The sequence below is a fragment of the Castor canadensis genome, chromosome 13 (genome assembly GCF_047511655.1).
Source record: "Castor canadensis chromosome 13, mCasCan1.hap1v2, whole genome shotgun sequence".
NCBI classification, from domain to species: Eukaryota; Metazoa; Chordata; class Mammalia; order Rodentia; family Castoridae; genus Castor; species Castor canadensis.
In genome coordinates, this window is record NC_133398.1 from 122,551,217 (window position 1) to 122,567,868 (window position 16,652).

General features: G+C 45.4%; 1 non-coding gene and 1 pseudogene across 1 annotated transcript; both read left to right on the plus strand.

The window, feature by feature from the left end:
• The first annotated feature begins 2,602 nt into the window (after positions 1 to 2,602).
• Trnav-aac (transfer RNA valine (anticodon AAC)) lies at positions 2,603 to 2,678 on the plus strand. Its single transcript has one exon. It is a non-coding gene; the product is annotated as a tRNA-Val (tRNA).
• Positions 2,679 to 13,363: 10,685 nt separating this feature from the next.
• LOC109701014 (small ribosomal subunit protein uS5 pseudogene) lies at positions 13,364 to 14,128 on the plus strand (annotated as a pseudogene).
• Positions 14,129 to 16,652: the final 2,524 nt, after the last annotated feature.

The window sequence follows — 16,652 nt, forward strand, 5'->3', positions numbered from 1 at the left end:
ATGAGAAGCGACTATCACACTCGTTGTGGCTATGGGGGTGGGCGGGTGTTTGTTAAGGAAGTAGCAGAAATTCCTAGCCATAATTTTGTGTGTGTGGTGCTGGGTAGCAAACCCATAGCTTCACTGTGTTAGGCAGGCACTCTGCTTACTCACCTATACCCTCGGCCCACGGTTGTTTTTGTGGTACTGGGTTTGAACTCAGGGCCTACACCTTGAGCCATTCCACCAGCCCTTTTTTGTGATAGGGTTTTTGAAATAGGGTCTCGTGAACTATTGGCCTGGGTCAGCTTTGAATCACAACCCTCCCGATCTCTGCCTCCTGGGTAGCTAGGATTACAGGCGTGAGCCACCGGCTCCTGGCTCCTCAGTTATTTATTTATTTATTTGTTTGTTTGAAATAGGATCTCCCTATGTTCTCTGGCTGCCCTCAAACTCATGATCTTCATTCCTCAGCTTCTCAAGTGTAGGGATTGCACAGCCTGTGTCATAGGTCCAGCCCTCCGTTTTTTTTTTGTTGATACTAGAATTTGAACTCAGGGCTCGAGTTTGCAAGGCAAGTCTCTACCTCTTGAAGCAAGCAACATTTTAATAAATCACAAAAGCTTATGAGTAGGGAGTATAAGCATGAGTTAAATCAACCTAAACACATCTGTGGGCGGTGAAGGAACTACATCTGTTTTGCCAATTAATTCCCATGGTGACCTCACATCTTTAGTCAAAGATCAGTCTACCTAAGTGAAAGGCTATTTTAGTTTTGAGGTCATCCTAATAAAGTGTGGATGACATTCAAGGTGAATATCATTCTGAACGTGCTTTGGTTAAAGTAAGGTCCCTCCCATTTATTCTGGAACCAAAAGAGGCTGCATTTGTGTTCTTTTTACAAGATCCCAGTCTAGTGCAAAGCTATTGTGACGCAGTGGTCTATGTGAATTGTGGACAAATTGATCCATATGTTGGATTCATACTTAAAGGATTTTTAGTGCTGATGTAAATATTTTAGCACTATGAAGTCTGTATATATATATATATGTATATATATGTACATATATATATATATATATTTTTTTTGCAGTACTAGGGTTTGAACTCAGAGCCTACACCTTGAGCCAACCACCAGCCCTTTTTTGTGTTGAACTATTTGCATGGGCTGGCTTTGAACTGCGATCCTCCTGATCACTGCCTCCTGAGTAGTTAGGATTACAGGCGTGAGTCACTGGTGCCCTACTCTGGAACTATGAAGTCTATTAAAGGATAGAAACTCTCAGGGAAAGGCTGGGATGGTCAGTTGCAGGTAATCTCAGTCAATTTCAGCTCTTGTACAATATCATCTACCCAGCTCCCCCTAGGTCCATCAGGCTTCTGCACCTGTGTCCCCGGAGAACGCGAATGGAGCTTGTGAGAACCAACGTGGAAATGACCCTGTCCCCTGGCTATCTGGACTCTGAGTTCTGATCATTGTTGTTTCTGATCCTCGTGATACAGGGGCTGGCTGTCATTGTTGTGCCCTTCTCTCTGTTGTTGCCAGCTTCCAACCGGAGTGGCTTACGGAGTATTTAAAGGCCAGCATCCCTCCCCACTCACCTCCCTCTTTCTGTCCATTTGGGAGTCAGACATTAAAAGATGAGAACATTCCATATTTTTTCTGGTGGGACCAGAATTTGAACTCAGGGCTTTGTGCTGATAAAGCAGCTCTCTACACTTGAGCCACTCCACCAGCTCTTTTTCCATGATGTCTTTTTTCCAGATAGGGTCTCACAAACTATTTTCCTGGAACTGGCTCAGAACCACGATCTTCCTGATCTTTGCCTCCTAAGTAGCCACTGACACCCACTTGTAATATGCATTTTTAATCTACAATAGTCTGTCTTGAAATAGTATTGTGCCACTTTGTATATAACAAAAGAGACTTACAGGAGTGACTTGTTCCATTTCCTATTTCCTGTCACACCTCCTTCTTCTACAGAGGTTATAAACCTCCTCCTACTACACTGGATTATTTTTGCTTAACAGACAGTTCTATTTTAAAGAGAAATTTGAAGCAGAAGGAAAAAGTCTTTCATATATTTTCTGCACATTTACTATTTCCATTGTTCTTTACTAGTTTGCATGGGTCTGGAATGTCTTCTGGTATTAATTTTCCTCTTTTGGGAGTGTGGAAAACCACATTTTCCCATCCTACTGGTCTGCTGCTGATTAAGTCTTTCCGGTTTTGTGTGCCTTGAAAAGTCTTTATTGAGTCTTCATTTTTAAAAAGATATTTTTATTAACTACAGAATTCTAGGTTGTTAGGTATTTCTTCTTTCAGTACTTTGAAGATATTACTCCATTTATATTCAGGTTTATACTCTTCTGACAAAAACAAAACAAAAAAAAAAAAAAAAGAAAGAACAAACAGACGTGGCCAGGCACAGTGGCTCGTATCTGTAATTCCAGTTATTTGGGAGATTTGGAGGATCAAAGTCTGAGGCCAACCAGGGCAAAAGTGCTAGCCAGACTCCATCTCAATCAAGAAACCGGCTGTGACAAGCTGTTGTCCCAATTACACAGGAGGCGTAAGTAGGAGAATCGAGACCCTAGCTGAAAAACAACTAAAGCTAAAAGGGCTGGTGGAGTGGCTCAAGTGGTAGAGCACCTGCCTAACAAGTGTGAGGTCCTGGGTTCAAATCCCAGTACTGGCAAAAGGAAAAGAAAAAAAAAAAGACTAAACATGCTCCTTACCTTTGTTCATTTATTTATTCTGGCTGCATTTAATTTTATTACTAGTCATATGTGATGTGACGTGGTCTTATTTTCTTGACCTGGGGATTTGTTGAGCTTTCTGGGCCTGAGGGTTTACATTTTCATCAAATTTGGAAAGCCTTATTATTTCTTCAAGTTTTTTGTATCTTCCCTTCCTTCAGGGATTCTAATTGCATTTGCACTAGGACACTTGAAGAGGTCTCACAGTTGGCTGAGATTGCTCATTTTTTGGCAACACTGGGGTTTGAATTTGAGACCTCTTGCTTGTTAAACAGATGCTCTACTACTTGAGCCACGCCTCCAGCCCTTTCTGACTCTCGAGTTTATGCCTGGGCTCACCGGGACCACAATCCTCATGATCTCCAACTCCCAAGTAGCTGACATTATAAGTGTGAGCTACTGGTGCCTGGCCCAATAAATACTCTTGAACTCTGTTCTGGGAAGCAGTTAATTTGCTTGCAGCAGGAGTCTTCTGACACTTGCTTTAGGTTTTGTTCAGCACCACCAGGAAGCTTTTAGCATAGACAGTGGTTTCAATTGGCCATCCTTTCTCCCTCCTGGGAATCTTTTGCAGTATCTGCAGATCACTTTGAGTGTCGTAAATTGGGGGTGTGAGTGTGAGTCTTTCATTTACTGTCATTTGTTTGTTCTGGTTTTTGTTGGTTTTGGTTTTGGTTTGCAATACCAGGAATCAAACCCAGGGCCTGAGTTTGCTAGGCAAGCACTCGACCCTTTGAGCTTCACTGCCAACCCACTTCTGGCATCTCTGGGCAGGGGCTGGGGTGCTGCTAACCACCTAGGACAGTCCCACAGCAAGGAGTCCTCGGGCACCAAATGCCGGCAGAGTTAGGGTTAAGAAAGGCTTGGCTGTCACCAGGTCTCTGTGTGTGTGCACACATGCATGTGCATCTGTACAGCCCTTGTTCTCCATTATTCTGTCCTGAAAACTAGCTGTGTGACTTTCCCTGAATTTCCAGCTCCATCTCCTTCACTTGATATCCCCAGTTCCATGTTGGTTATCTCTCCCTGCCAGTGTCTGGAAATTTTCCTTAAGCAGTAAGTTACAGAAATTCTAAGACGTCTTTCTTTCTTTCTTTCTTTCCTTCCTTCCTTCCTTTTTTGGTGGTACTGGGGTTTTGAACTCAGGGCCTCACACTTTCTAGGCAAGCACACTACCACTTGAGCCACTCCACCAGCCCTTTTTTGTGATGGGTTTTTTTTTCAAGATAGGGTCTCGTGAACTATTTGCCTGGGCTGTCTTTGAACAGCAATCCTTCTGATCTCTGCCTCCTGTGTAGCTAGGATTTCAGGCATGAGCCATCAGCTCCCAGCTTAAGACTTGCTTCTTTTGCTTTTCCTCTTTCTTGGATCCTGTGTTGCCCGACATTTAATATCTTGAGAACTGTTGCTTGGACCTTGCACCATAATGTGCTCTTGTGAAAAGATTGTCAATGTAGTCTCCTCTGAATCCTCAATAAATCAGAGGGACCTAGCCGGGTATGGTGGTCATGCCTGTAATCCCAGCCCTTGGAAGCGTGAGGCAGGAGGATGGTGAGGTAAGGCCGGCCTGCACTACATAATGAAGACCCTGTCTCAGAACAAAACAAAAATAATAATAATGATAATGGTAATTTTAAAAATAAGTAAATTGAAGGGACCTTTCTTTAACTCAAGCAGGCTTAGCATTATTTTAGCCCACACATCACTGTTCATGTCAGGACCTTTTCAAGATAAAGATGGCTTCTATTTGATCTTCACATACAAAAAACATCTTAATCAAAGAAGTGATAAACCCTCAGTGGTTAAATTGGCAAAATATCGGGCTGTCTTTGATTCTTCACAGTTATAGTGAGCTTTAATTCTTTCTGTCCATCTTGCTCATGAGCTTTGCTTTTTGTGTGTTTTTGCTTTTATTTCTGTTTTGGTGGGACTGAGGTTTGAACTCAGGGCTTTGTACTTGCAAAGCAGGCACTCTACCACTTGAGCCACGTGTCCAGTCTAGTTTGCTCTGGTTATTTTAGAGATGGGGTATCCAGAACTATTTGCCCAGGCTGTCCTCGAGCCAAGATCTTCCCAACCTCAGTCTCCCAAATAGCTAGAATTATAGGTGTGAGCCACCAGCATCCGGCTTACTTGTGAGTTATCTACATGTTTTTAAATGTTGCCAGTTCTGGAAAACCTTGTCCTCCATCAGGCCATCATTTTGGGACACACTGTCCTAATCGGAACCACTTTAGGAACTCTTCACAATAGATAAGCACAAACTGAGCCCCACCCCGCTCTATACAGAGCACACTGGGACATTTGCTGTCCATGACTCAGAGCCAAGGGGACAGGTCAAGGGCAGAAGCTCCACCTTCATCACGCATGCAACAAGGTCTGGCTTCACCAGTCATGCTCAAGACTTTTGTCTTAACCAGCTGCTGCGTGGAGACGCATGGGAGGGCTGGAGTGGCATGGGTCCCAGGAAGAGGACTGTTCCAGGAGAAATGGCTCCAGGGAAGGCGACAGAGATTTGCACAGGAAGGAGGAAAGGATGAATAGAGGGACTTTGAAGGGAGGACTGTGGTCATGGGTGGGACTGCATGCAGAGGTGAGGAGCGAGCACAGGTCAGGAGAGGCCCTGGTGTCCAGATGAACCCTGGGATCTGAGGCTTTTGAAAGGGTGATTAGCAACCAGGCATCTCAGAATTTTCTTTTGTTTCCTTCATAGCTCAGTTTTATTTTCTGTGATCACAAACATTTATGCACCAAATAAAACAAATGTACCCTAAACACCCAAGGGCCATGCAAGGGAATCCATTAGCCCTCCCCTAAGTGGCAGCTACTTCTGGAATCTCTGACATAGAAAAAGAGGGAGCATAAGGTTGGACCTGGGCTCCTTTGCCCAGCATAGTTTAGTGGAAAACAGGGAGGGTAGGTGGCAAGGTGTGGCATCATCTTCACGACCAGGAAAGCTTCAAGAAAGTCAGTGATGAGCCAGGCACGGTGGCTCACGCTTGTAATCCTAGCCACTTAGGAGGTTGAGGTTGAGACTGAGAGAATCGTGGCTCGAGGCCAGCTGGGGCAAATAGTTCACAAGATCCCTTCTCCAAAATAAGCAGAGCAAAATGGACTGGAGGTGTGGATCAACCAGTAGAGTACCTGCTTTGCAAGCAGGAAGCCCTGAGTTCAAATCCAGCCCCACCAAAAAAGTCAAAAAGCAACCCAATAATGGAAATGTGAAGGAAGCTAGTCTAGCTGCCTGGTACCGTCAGGACACTCCTTCCCATCCGCTCTTAGTACTGTTGGGAACCTGTAGCCAGGTTCCCACAGGTGACTTCTACCTCCAAAGGGGTCAGGAAATGTGTGGTCAGATTCCAGGCCTCTGGTTGAGATGCACACGCAATACCACGTGTCACTGTCACTGTGCCTGAGCCACAAAGACAGCAGTGACCACCCCAGTAGTCCACACAGCCTGACGCATCGCCTACACCTGCCTCTCCTGCCCGCACGTCACTGCTGCTCTGCCTTCTCCTTCACCCTCACAGCACAGGCCCAGTGGCCTGCCCTCTCCGCTGGTGCTCACACCTGTGACTTTTGTGTTGTCCCTGCCTTGGGCTTCTGCACTCTGTGGCTGGTCCTGGGCTTCAGAACACTAACTGCCTAAACTCGCACTCATGCGGCTCCCTTCCTGTAAGAACCCAGCAAACTGAGGAAATCTGGGTACCTGCATCCCACAGCCCCCTCCACCCTCCACAGACTGAACACCCTCTCTGGTGTTGTGACAGGGCACAAGGACAACCCCTGTGCACTTGGCCCTGCTCCCCACTCACCAGTCCCTCCCCCCATCGGCTTTCTCCATTTTCCCTGGGCCTAGATGCTGAATGTGTTGGTCATCTTTTTCTTAAAATTATTATTACTATGACAAGCATGTGACATCAATCAACTTAAAAAGAGGAAAGGTTAACTGTAGCTCACAATTTTGGAAGTTTCAGTCCATGACCCATTGGCTCTTTGCTTTGGGCCTGTGCTGGCACAGAACACCGTGGTAGGTGCACTTGTCAGTAGAATGGGCCTGCTCACTTCCTGGCAAGAAGCAAGAGAGAGAAGACGCCAAGATCCCAAAACCCCCTACAAGGGCACACCTCCCATTAGGTCCCACTGCCTAAAGTTTCCCCCACTTCCCAATAGCGCTGAGCTGGAGATGAGGTCTTTACCACACAGGCCTTTGGGGGACATGCTGATCCAAGCCATTGACAGCACTAAGATCTTGGGGGCCTTCAGGCCTATTCTTTCTACCTGACATCTTCTCAATGTCCCCAAACTGCCTCTTGTTTCCCTTAGATCTCAGGTCACAAGTCACCTCCCTGTGGTCATCCAATCACACATCTCCTGATGATACTGTGACCATGTGTGGAGCTCATGTGACCTCTGGTTGTTTATATGAAGCCCTAGAGTCTGCTATGAGCCTCAGTGCAGTGTGAGCTTGGGGTCCTTGGGCCTCCTAAGGTGAGTGTCCATTGTGACTTCCCCAACACCCTCAACAGTGCTGAAGACGTGAAGTTCAGCTAGTCACTAAATGCAATATGGGGATAGAGGTAATGGTAGAGAGCGGCTGGCCATCCTCCATGTTCCCTGTGTGCCCTCTGCTGTCCTACAGCTGGCCCAAGGTGCTCATCCTATGTCTGTGCCACCCAGGTCCTTGGTACTGGTTGTCATTGCTCCAGAAGGACGAAGAGGGAGGAGAAAGGGTAGGCAGACTTCCTCAGCCTGTGACAGCCTGGCTCACAGATACCACCTCCCCCCTCCTCCCTCTGCCCTATAGGTGGGCAGCTTCCCTGTTGCTGGTCTGGGCTCCTCACTGGGCCCTGGCCTTGCCCCCAGCCCCACCAAAGCCAGAGACTGTGCAGTCACCATGTTCCTATATCTGGCCCTGGAGCTAAAGGGTTTCTTGGGAGAAATCTTGCTCCTCTGTCTGGTACCTGTCCTTGAGGTGGGACAGCGTGAGAATCTTGGGGTATGTGTAAATGAAGTACACGCAACTTAGTCTTTCTCTCTTTATTTAAAAAACTTATTTCCGGGGCTGGTGGAGTGGCTCAAGTGGTAAGAGTTCCTGACTGGCAAGCGTGAGGTCCTGAGTTCAAACCAGAGTGCCACCATAAAAAAAAAGTATAAAAAACTTATTTCCATGTTTGCCACTATGTTTATTTTTACACTCTCCTCAGGTAATGACATAATTGGGAATGTTTGTATCTGCATTGTGACTATGTGTGTATGTGTGTTTGCCATCAAGGGAAAACTTTTATTTTGACTGTCTAAAAATTTAAAATATTTAAACAACAATGACTATCTTAAGCAAACAAGACAATCATTTTTAAAATCCAAACAAGAAAAGGGTGAAGGAGGGAGAATGTGGTGGAATATTATGTACTCATGTATGAAAATGGAAAAATGAGACCTGTGAAACTACTCCAGGAATGGAGGAGGGGATAAAGGAGAACGATGGAGGGGGTGAACTCAACTAAGCTATATTGTAAGCTCTGTTGTAAATCTCACAATGTACCCCAAGTACAACAACAATGTGATAATGAAAATAAAATTTAATTTAAAAAATAAATCCAAACAAGAAGCAATGATTGCTAGTGATGAGCCCCTAAATTAATCTACAGTAATGGTGCCATAATAGGAATATAAAATTTGTGTTGGCTTGGCTCAAGTGGTAGAGCCAAAGCTCAAGTCCCTGAGTTCAAACCCCAATACCAAAAGAGAGCGAGCAAGAGAGAGAATACTATAAATTTTGGTTTGGTATTATTGTTTAGGTTTTTGGTTTTTTGAATTGCTTTTAAAAATGTTTTCAAAATGTATTTATGTAAATTAAACTGTAAAGGTTTTTAATATTGGCTTATAGCATATAGAATGATAAATATGATTTTTTTTGGTGGTACTGGGGCTTGAACTCAGGGCCTATATCTTGAGGTGTAGCCCTTTTTTGGTGAAGGGTTTTTTCAAGATAGAGTCTCTTGACCTATTTGCCCTGGCTGGCTCTAAACCCAATCCTCCTGATCTCTGCCTCCTGAGTAGCTAGGATGACATGGGTGAGCCACCTGTGCCCAGTTCTATATGCTTATCTCTCATTCCATGTCAAACTCCAAGGATGGTTTTAGTAATAGAGGCCCTTCATGTAAGTGAAAATAAAATACCTATACTAATTCCAGAGGGTCTCTATTATGTGGAGATAATGTGTCCTTAAGAATTATATTGCCCGGCACCCGTGGCCCATGCCTATAATCCTAGCTACTCCAGAGGATGGAAGTTTGAAGCCAGCCTGGGCAAATAGTTGGGAAGACCTTATCTTGAAAAAACCCATCACAAGAAAAGCCTGGTGGTGTGGTTCAAGTGGTAAAGTGCCTGTCCAGCAAGTCCTAAGTTCAAACTCCAGTACGGCCAAAAACTAGCAATGGTACTTAGGGTATTACAGAATCTACAGTGAAAGAATATTGTCAGTCTAATGCTGTCTGTTGAGGAATGCAGGCCATGACACACAGAACAGCAGCTGAACTGGAAGGAGACAAAGAATGAAGACTAAAGGAGACCACAGCTGACCAGTGGGGCCAAGGGTATTAGGACCCAGTGACTGGGAAAACAGTCAAACCAGCAAGGGTCTGGGACCTGAGCCATCCCAGAGGGCCCTTGGCCGTTGTGAGACAGCTGGACCATTGCTTAACTGGCCCAGCACTTCCTCAGAGGCCATCGGCTCTCCTACCACCCTTTTCTTGGGGACAAGGGCCTCCCGTTCTGCCCAGACGAAGCTTCTCTCCAGCTCCTGCTTCAGTGCGTGGGTCTGCACTTGACCTCCACTTTCTGCACATGTAGGCAGCTTCTTCTCAGGTCTGAGCCATGCTGTCCTCCTCCTCAGGTCTCCATTGAGTCTGCTACGTGTTCCTATGCCTCTGCCTAGCCAGTGGAAACACCAGTGGCACAGTGCACAGACTGTAAAGCTGTGCCAGGCGCTTTTCACTCCTTGGCCTTTCTTTCTTGGTTGTCTGAGCTGTTGTCTGTCAGGACTCAAAGGGTACCACTGAGGGGCCACCATTGCTACACCCCTCAATGGAGGAAAGGTCCCTCTTTCCCTCCGGTCATTCCAGAGGTCAAGAGAAGGGAGTGGGCCAGGGATCTCAGCAACCTCACCGTGTCTCTCCCAACCATGTCCTTCTCAGCCAAGTTCCTGCTGCCTTCCATGAACCCTGCCTTTCTCTTCTTTTCCTGCCACCTCTGCTTGCCTCTGGCAGTTTCCTGGCCCAGTAGTTACACAAAGGACCAAGGTCAGTGCTGTCACCCACACTGTGCTGTTTCCACTTGAAGGTCTCCGTTGTCCCTTGAGGCTTGTGGGTCATGGCTGGTGACAGTCCCTCGGGAGGGTTGAGGAGGCTGGGGTTCCACACTTGCCCCATACTCTCTTCAGAAAATGGCCAAGTTCCCAAGGTGAGGACCCTGCTCCCATTTCTATTCAGAGCTGCCCAGAAGAGGGTCACAGCACTGAGGGCTGGTCTCCATCACAGGCTTGATGTCCCTGTCCCCACCCTGGCACTGGTGTCCTGTGGACCTCACCAGGGCTGGGGGCTTTCTGCTGGCTCCTTGCCTCTTCCCACTGTGTCCTGTCTTCACTCTAAAGGCCACCCAGCAGTGACAGCAGGACCTCCCAGGTCCTCCCGAGAACTGCCTGTGCTCTCCTATGTCACCAGCAGAGCAGCCCCAAGCTGGCTAGGAGCAGTTGGGCTGGGAGAAGAGGAGGCCAGCCGGAGTTTGGAAGACGGTGTCCCTGACTTTGTTCTTGCCAATAGAATTGACCTTATTTCTGTAGTGCATTGAGGAGGAGGAAATGGTTGCAGGCAGCCTGGAGCCACTGTCACTATGGCCCAACAACATATCTGGAGGGTCACAGCTGGACTCTGCCATACCCTTCTCTTTGTGATGTCCTGTCCCTTCCATTCTGATTTCAAGTCCCCATGTGCTGCAGGGAAGTCGGGTCCTGCCTGCAAAGATCCCATCCATCACCTCCTCTGAGGCTCTGTCTCCTTGAGCGTCATTAATGCCACAGACGGGGTCACAGAATTCAATGATCACCCCACTGTAGTAAATAAGAGACCTACAATTCAGTGCCAAGTACTCAGAAGAAATGAATAGTACCTGGCTCGTTCTTCGACTTTCATGGATCTGTGGATCTGATGTATCCTATGCAACCCAAGAGTCCTGGGAGGGGTGACTCAGCTCTAGGGAGGAGCTCAGGGACCAGGCCCCTCCTCTGGTGTGGCCTCCCAAGAGGGCCCTAGGACTGTCTCCAGCTTCTCCTCACAGTGTGCCTTTAATTAACACCCTGGATTAGTGGGTACATTTGTTGTGATTGATAAATGAGCGATGGTAACAGCTTTATTCAACCAGTCCACAGTTCACCATCCCATCCACTGGCCTGTCATCCACCCCTCCCTGCCCTGAACTCCTATACATGCCTTGCTCCCATAGTCAGCTCTGTCTGTATTCGCATAGCTTCTCCAGTTTTCTAGGGATTGCTGTCAGCATAGTATAGCTTTCTCCATCCTGCAATCTCAGTGTGTCTTTATATTTAAAGTGTGGACGCTTACACTTGGGTCTCATGGGTTTTTAATTTTTTTTGGTAGTACTGCGGTTTGAACTCAGGACCTTGGGCGTGATAGGCAGGGGCTCTACTACTGGAACCACTACACCAGGCCGAGGTCTTGGTTTTTGATCCATTCTATCGGCCTCTGTGTTTTGATTTGCATATTAAGACCATTGATACTGACTATCGATACATTTGGGTTAATAGTTACTACAGTGCTATTGTTCTAACTAGGTATCCTTGTACTATTTCTTTTTGTGTCATCCACTTCCTTTATGCCTTCTCTGGTTTAGTTGAGTATTTTATATCATTCTGTTTGTCTCCTCTTAGGTTATGGATTTAAAATGTGTTTAGGCTGTACGCCCATGGCTCACTTAATCCTAGCTACTCAGGAGACAGAGATCAGGAGGATTTCAGTTCGAAGCCAGCCCAGGCAAATAGTTCACGAGACCCTATCTTGAAATACCCTTCATAGAAAAAGGAGTGGTGGAGTAGATCAAGTGGTAGAGCGCCTGCCTAGCATGTATGAGGCCTTGAGCTCAAACACCAGTACTGCCAAAAATATAAAATAAAATAAAACATGTTTAATACTTACATTAGCAATTAATCCAAGTCTACTTTACCACTAACTAGCTTCATCAGTCTTGCAAATACCTCAGAGCAGAGCATGTTTTTGGTTCTTTGTGACATTGCTCCCATACCTTCCTTTATCTATAAGCTATGATCACTGTATGCAGTGCTGCTTAATAAATAATTTTATTTGAACAACCCATTGTCTGAGTCTTGCTAGCTTTTTGCCTAGGTTGGCCTCAAACCACGATTCTCCTGATCTCTGTCTCCCATGTAGCTGGGATTAAAGGCATGAGCCACTGTACCTGGCTGCTCTGTTTTTAACGGGACAGTTTAACCTGTCTATATTTTAAATAGTTATTCTATAGTAGTTATTGATAGATAAGGAGTCACTATTGCCATTTTGTTGTTTTCTGGCTGTTTCACGGTTCTTTGTGGTTCATTTTCTACAGTGGTACGCTCTGTTCCTTTTTTCTTTTTTTTTTCCTGTACTGGGGTTTGAACTCAGCACTTTGTGCTTGCTAGGCAGGTGATCTACCACTTGAGTCATGCCCCCAGCCCAGTTCCTTTCCCTTTTCTTGTGTGTATTTGTTATATGTTTTTGCTTTTACAGTTATCATAGAGGCTTGTGTAAGTAATTTTATGGTTATAAATATATTTTAAGTTAAGAACAACTTCAACTTTGATCCCATACAAAAACTACACTTTTACTCCTTGGCCCCTACTTCATGATTTTGATGTCACAATTTGCATCATTTCATAATTAACCAATTATTCTAGCTACAGTTTTTTTTTTTGTTTTTCTATTGTTATTTTTGATGGCTGGGGTTGAACTCAGGGCTTCACACTTGCTAGGCAGGCACTCTACCACTTGAGCCTCTCCACCAGCCCCAGTTATTTTTTAATACTTTTGTCTTTTAACCTGCATACTAGAATTAAAAGTGTTTTAACTCTACCTACCACCATTGCAGTGTTAGAGTATTTTGAATCTGACTGTAGCCTTACCTCACCACTGACATGTATACTTTCCTGTGCTCCTCTGTCACTCCTTTTATTGCAGCTTGGAGAACTCCCTTTAGCATTTCTTGTAAAGGCAAGACTAGTTGTGATGAATTCTCTCAGCTTGTATTTGTCTGGGAAAGTCTTCATCTTGCCTTCTATTTGAAGGGGAGCTTTGCAAAGTTAGTTTATCTTACCTAGTTTTATTTTCTGTTAGCACCTTGAAAGCACTCTCTCCTTGTCTGTAGGGTTTTTACTGAGGTATCCACTGGTCATCTTATTGCATTTCCCTTCTTCGTGACAGTTCATTTTTCCTTTAAAAATTCTGGGTTTTTTTGGTTTTGGTTTTGGTTTTTGACAGTTTGATTAAAATGTGTCCTGCTGAGGTTTTCTTTGGATTAAAACTCTTTTGAACTTTTTTCTCTAGGAAAACACCAAATGGCAAAGGATGCTGGTGCAGAGGATGGGCCCAGGCATGGGAGGTCCCAGGGACCCAGGCATAGGAGGCTGTGGGGCTCATGGAGGCAAGGTTGAAGACAAGGACTAGATCCCGGTCACCAGGCTGGGTCACCTGGTCAAGGACATGAAGATCAAGTCATTGGAGGAGATCTATCTTTTCTCTCTGCCCATCAAGGAATCTGAGATTATTGACTTTTTCATGGGATTATTGACCTCAAGTGTGAGGTCTTGAAGATCATGTCTGTGCAGAAGCAGACACGGGCTGGCCAGCACACCAGGTTCAAGGCATTTGTAGCCATTGGGGACTACAACGGTCACGTTGAGCTGGGCGTCACCACCATCTGAAGGGCAAGCTCTCCATTGTCCCTGTGCAGAGAAGCTACCAGGGCAACAAGATTGGTGAGCCCCACACCATTCCATGCAAGGTGACAGGCCGCTATGGTTCTGCGCTGGTGCCCCCCAGGGCACTGGCATAATGACAGCTCCTGTTTCCAGGAAGCTGATGCTGATGGCTGGTATTGATGACTGCTGTACTTCAGCCAGGGGCTGCACTGCCACCCTAGGCAACTTTGCCAAGGCCACCACTGATGCTATCTCCAAGACCTGCAGCTACTTGACCCCCGACCTTTGGAAAGAGACAGTGTTCACCAAGTCTTCCTATCAGAATTCACTGATCATCTTGTGAAAACCCACACCAGAGTCTCTGTGCAGAGGACCCAGGCTCCAGCTGTGGCTACAACATAGGTGTTTTGTTTTTTAATATATATACAAGAATAAAGTGAATTTACCCTGTTTAAAAAAAAGAAAAGAAAAACCCTTTGGATACTTTTGGGATACATGTACATGGATATCCACATTTCTCTTTGAATTTGGGAAATTTTTAGCCACTATATCTTTTTTTTATTGCTGGTACTGGGGTTTGACTGAGGCCTTACACCTTGAGCCACTCCACCAGGTCTTTTTTTGTGTGTGTATGTTGGGTATTTTTGAGATAGGGTCGCATGAACTTTTTCCCAGCTGGTTATGAGTCTCAATACTCCTGATCTCTGCCTCCTGAGTAGCTAGGATTGTAGGCATGAGCCATCAGCACCCAGCCAGCTACTATATATCTTTAAATAAGTGTTTTGCTTCTTTCTCTCTTCATCTGAGACTTCCATAATGCACCATTTTGTTGGTGTCCCATAAATCCAGTAGGTTTGCTTCATTCTTTTGCATTCTTTTAAAACTTTTCTCCTCTGGCTGGATAATTTCAAACAAACTGTCAAGTTCACAGATTCTTTATTTGGCTTGATCAAATCTGCTCTTGACACTGTCGAATGCATTTTCTGTTTTATTCATTGTATTCTTCAGCTCCAGAATTTCTATTTTCTTTTTTTTTTTATCACATCTATCTCTTTGATACTTTTTATCTTGTTAGAAAAAAATTTGGCCTAATTTATTTATTCCCGTTTGTTTATCTGTGTTTTCTTGTACCTTTCTTAATTATTTTGAACTATTTGTCAGGCAATTTATATATCTTAATTTCTTTCCAGTCAGTTACTGGAACTTGTTTCTTTTGATTGTGTCATGTTGACCTGATTCTTTGTATCCAGGTAGGCTTGCTGCAAATAACTTGCCCATTTGAAGGGCCAAGGACCTCTCTGTTTTGTTTGTTTGGGGTTTTTTTGATTGCACTGGAGTTTGAACTCAGGGCCTCACACTTGCTTGGCATACACTCTTAGCACTTGAACCATGTGCCAGCCCTATTTTGTTTTGTGTTTTTTCAAGATAGAGTCTTGAGAACTAATTGCCCAGTGCTGGCTTTGAATCTTGATCCTTCTGATCTCTGCCTCCTGAGTAGCTAGGATTCAAGTGTGAGCGACCACCCCTGGCTACCTCTTTCTGTTTTATAGACTGGTTTTGGCAGGTAAAGATCTTCTCCTGAAAGGTTCCCAAGACAGATGGATCTGCCTCTGGTGTCACAGTTGGACTTAGCTGGAGATGCTTCTGTAAGCAGAACTACAGTTGGGTCTGTGATTGGCAGGTCTGTTATCATGGATATTAATGAACATGGTTCCTGCAAGAACCCTAAGTGGAAATGACTTCCTCCAGGACCACATAGCAGGGAGTCAAGTCACAGAGTAATTTCCATGTCCAAAGTTGAGGCCACAGACAGTATGCCTGTTACCAGGGACTCAGACAGGTGTGTGTCTCCCAGGTCCTCATATGGACACAGCTGACTCCAGGACTGGGAAAGCAGGGCTGGGTCTGAATCTTAGGGCTGCTCTGGGGTCCGTCAGTGAATCTGCCACTGGTGGGTCAGACATCTATGTCTTCTATCAATTCCCTAGGTGAGAAGGGCTGCCCCAGGCCACAGCAGAGATAAGTGCCCAAGTATCAAAGCCACTTCAGGGTCCACCATCTGGACTGAGATCATTGCAATGTACAAATGTGTCTCTGGGTCCCTGGTTAGGTAGGACTGAGAATCAGGCTAAACTGGATCACAGAGCCACTTTAGGACTGCTTTTGGTTCCATGGCTGGTGTGCCTGTTACTGGGAGTACAGAAGGGTATGGGTCCTCACGTAAATGGGGCTGGTTGAAGGACTGTGACAAAGTAGGCCCTTGATCAGGGTCCCTAGGGGCACAGGGCTGCTTTCAACATACAACTGGAGCCATGTGCCATGAACAAGCTGTTGGGATGTGAGCCTGCTTCCTTAAAGCACTTCTCCTGGATCTCCCTGGTCTTAGGCATCACTAGGGTTTTGCTTCTGCCTCCCTGGATATCAAATCTCTCACAAAAGCACTCTATTCTGTGAATGGCAGCCCCATCATTGTTTGTGTAGGGGCATGCAGGCTATGGGCCTCCTAGTCCACCATCTTGAGGCTGTCTAAAGCTACTGGCTACAAGTTAAATCAATTTTGTTTGTCTGAGAAAGTCTTCATTTCATAACTTGGGAAAAAAAAAAAAGACCTCAGTCCTGTGCCTCACTTCTGTAATCCTAGCTGTTTAGGATGCAGAGATCAGGAAGATCACAGTTAGAAGCCAGCCCTGGGCAAAGAGTACTCAAGACCCTATCTCTAAAATACCCAACACAAAACAGGGCTGGCAGACTGGCTCAAGTAGTAGAGTACCTGCCTAGCAAGTGTGAGGCCCTGAGTTCAAATCTCAGTATCACAAAAAAAAAAGACTTCAGTTTTTGGAGTAGTTTTAAGTTACAGCAAAATAAAGAAGATACAGGTATCTCCAGTATTATCAGCTGCTCACACACCTGCACAGCGTCCCCATTC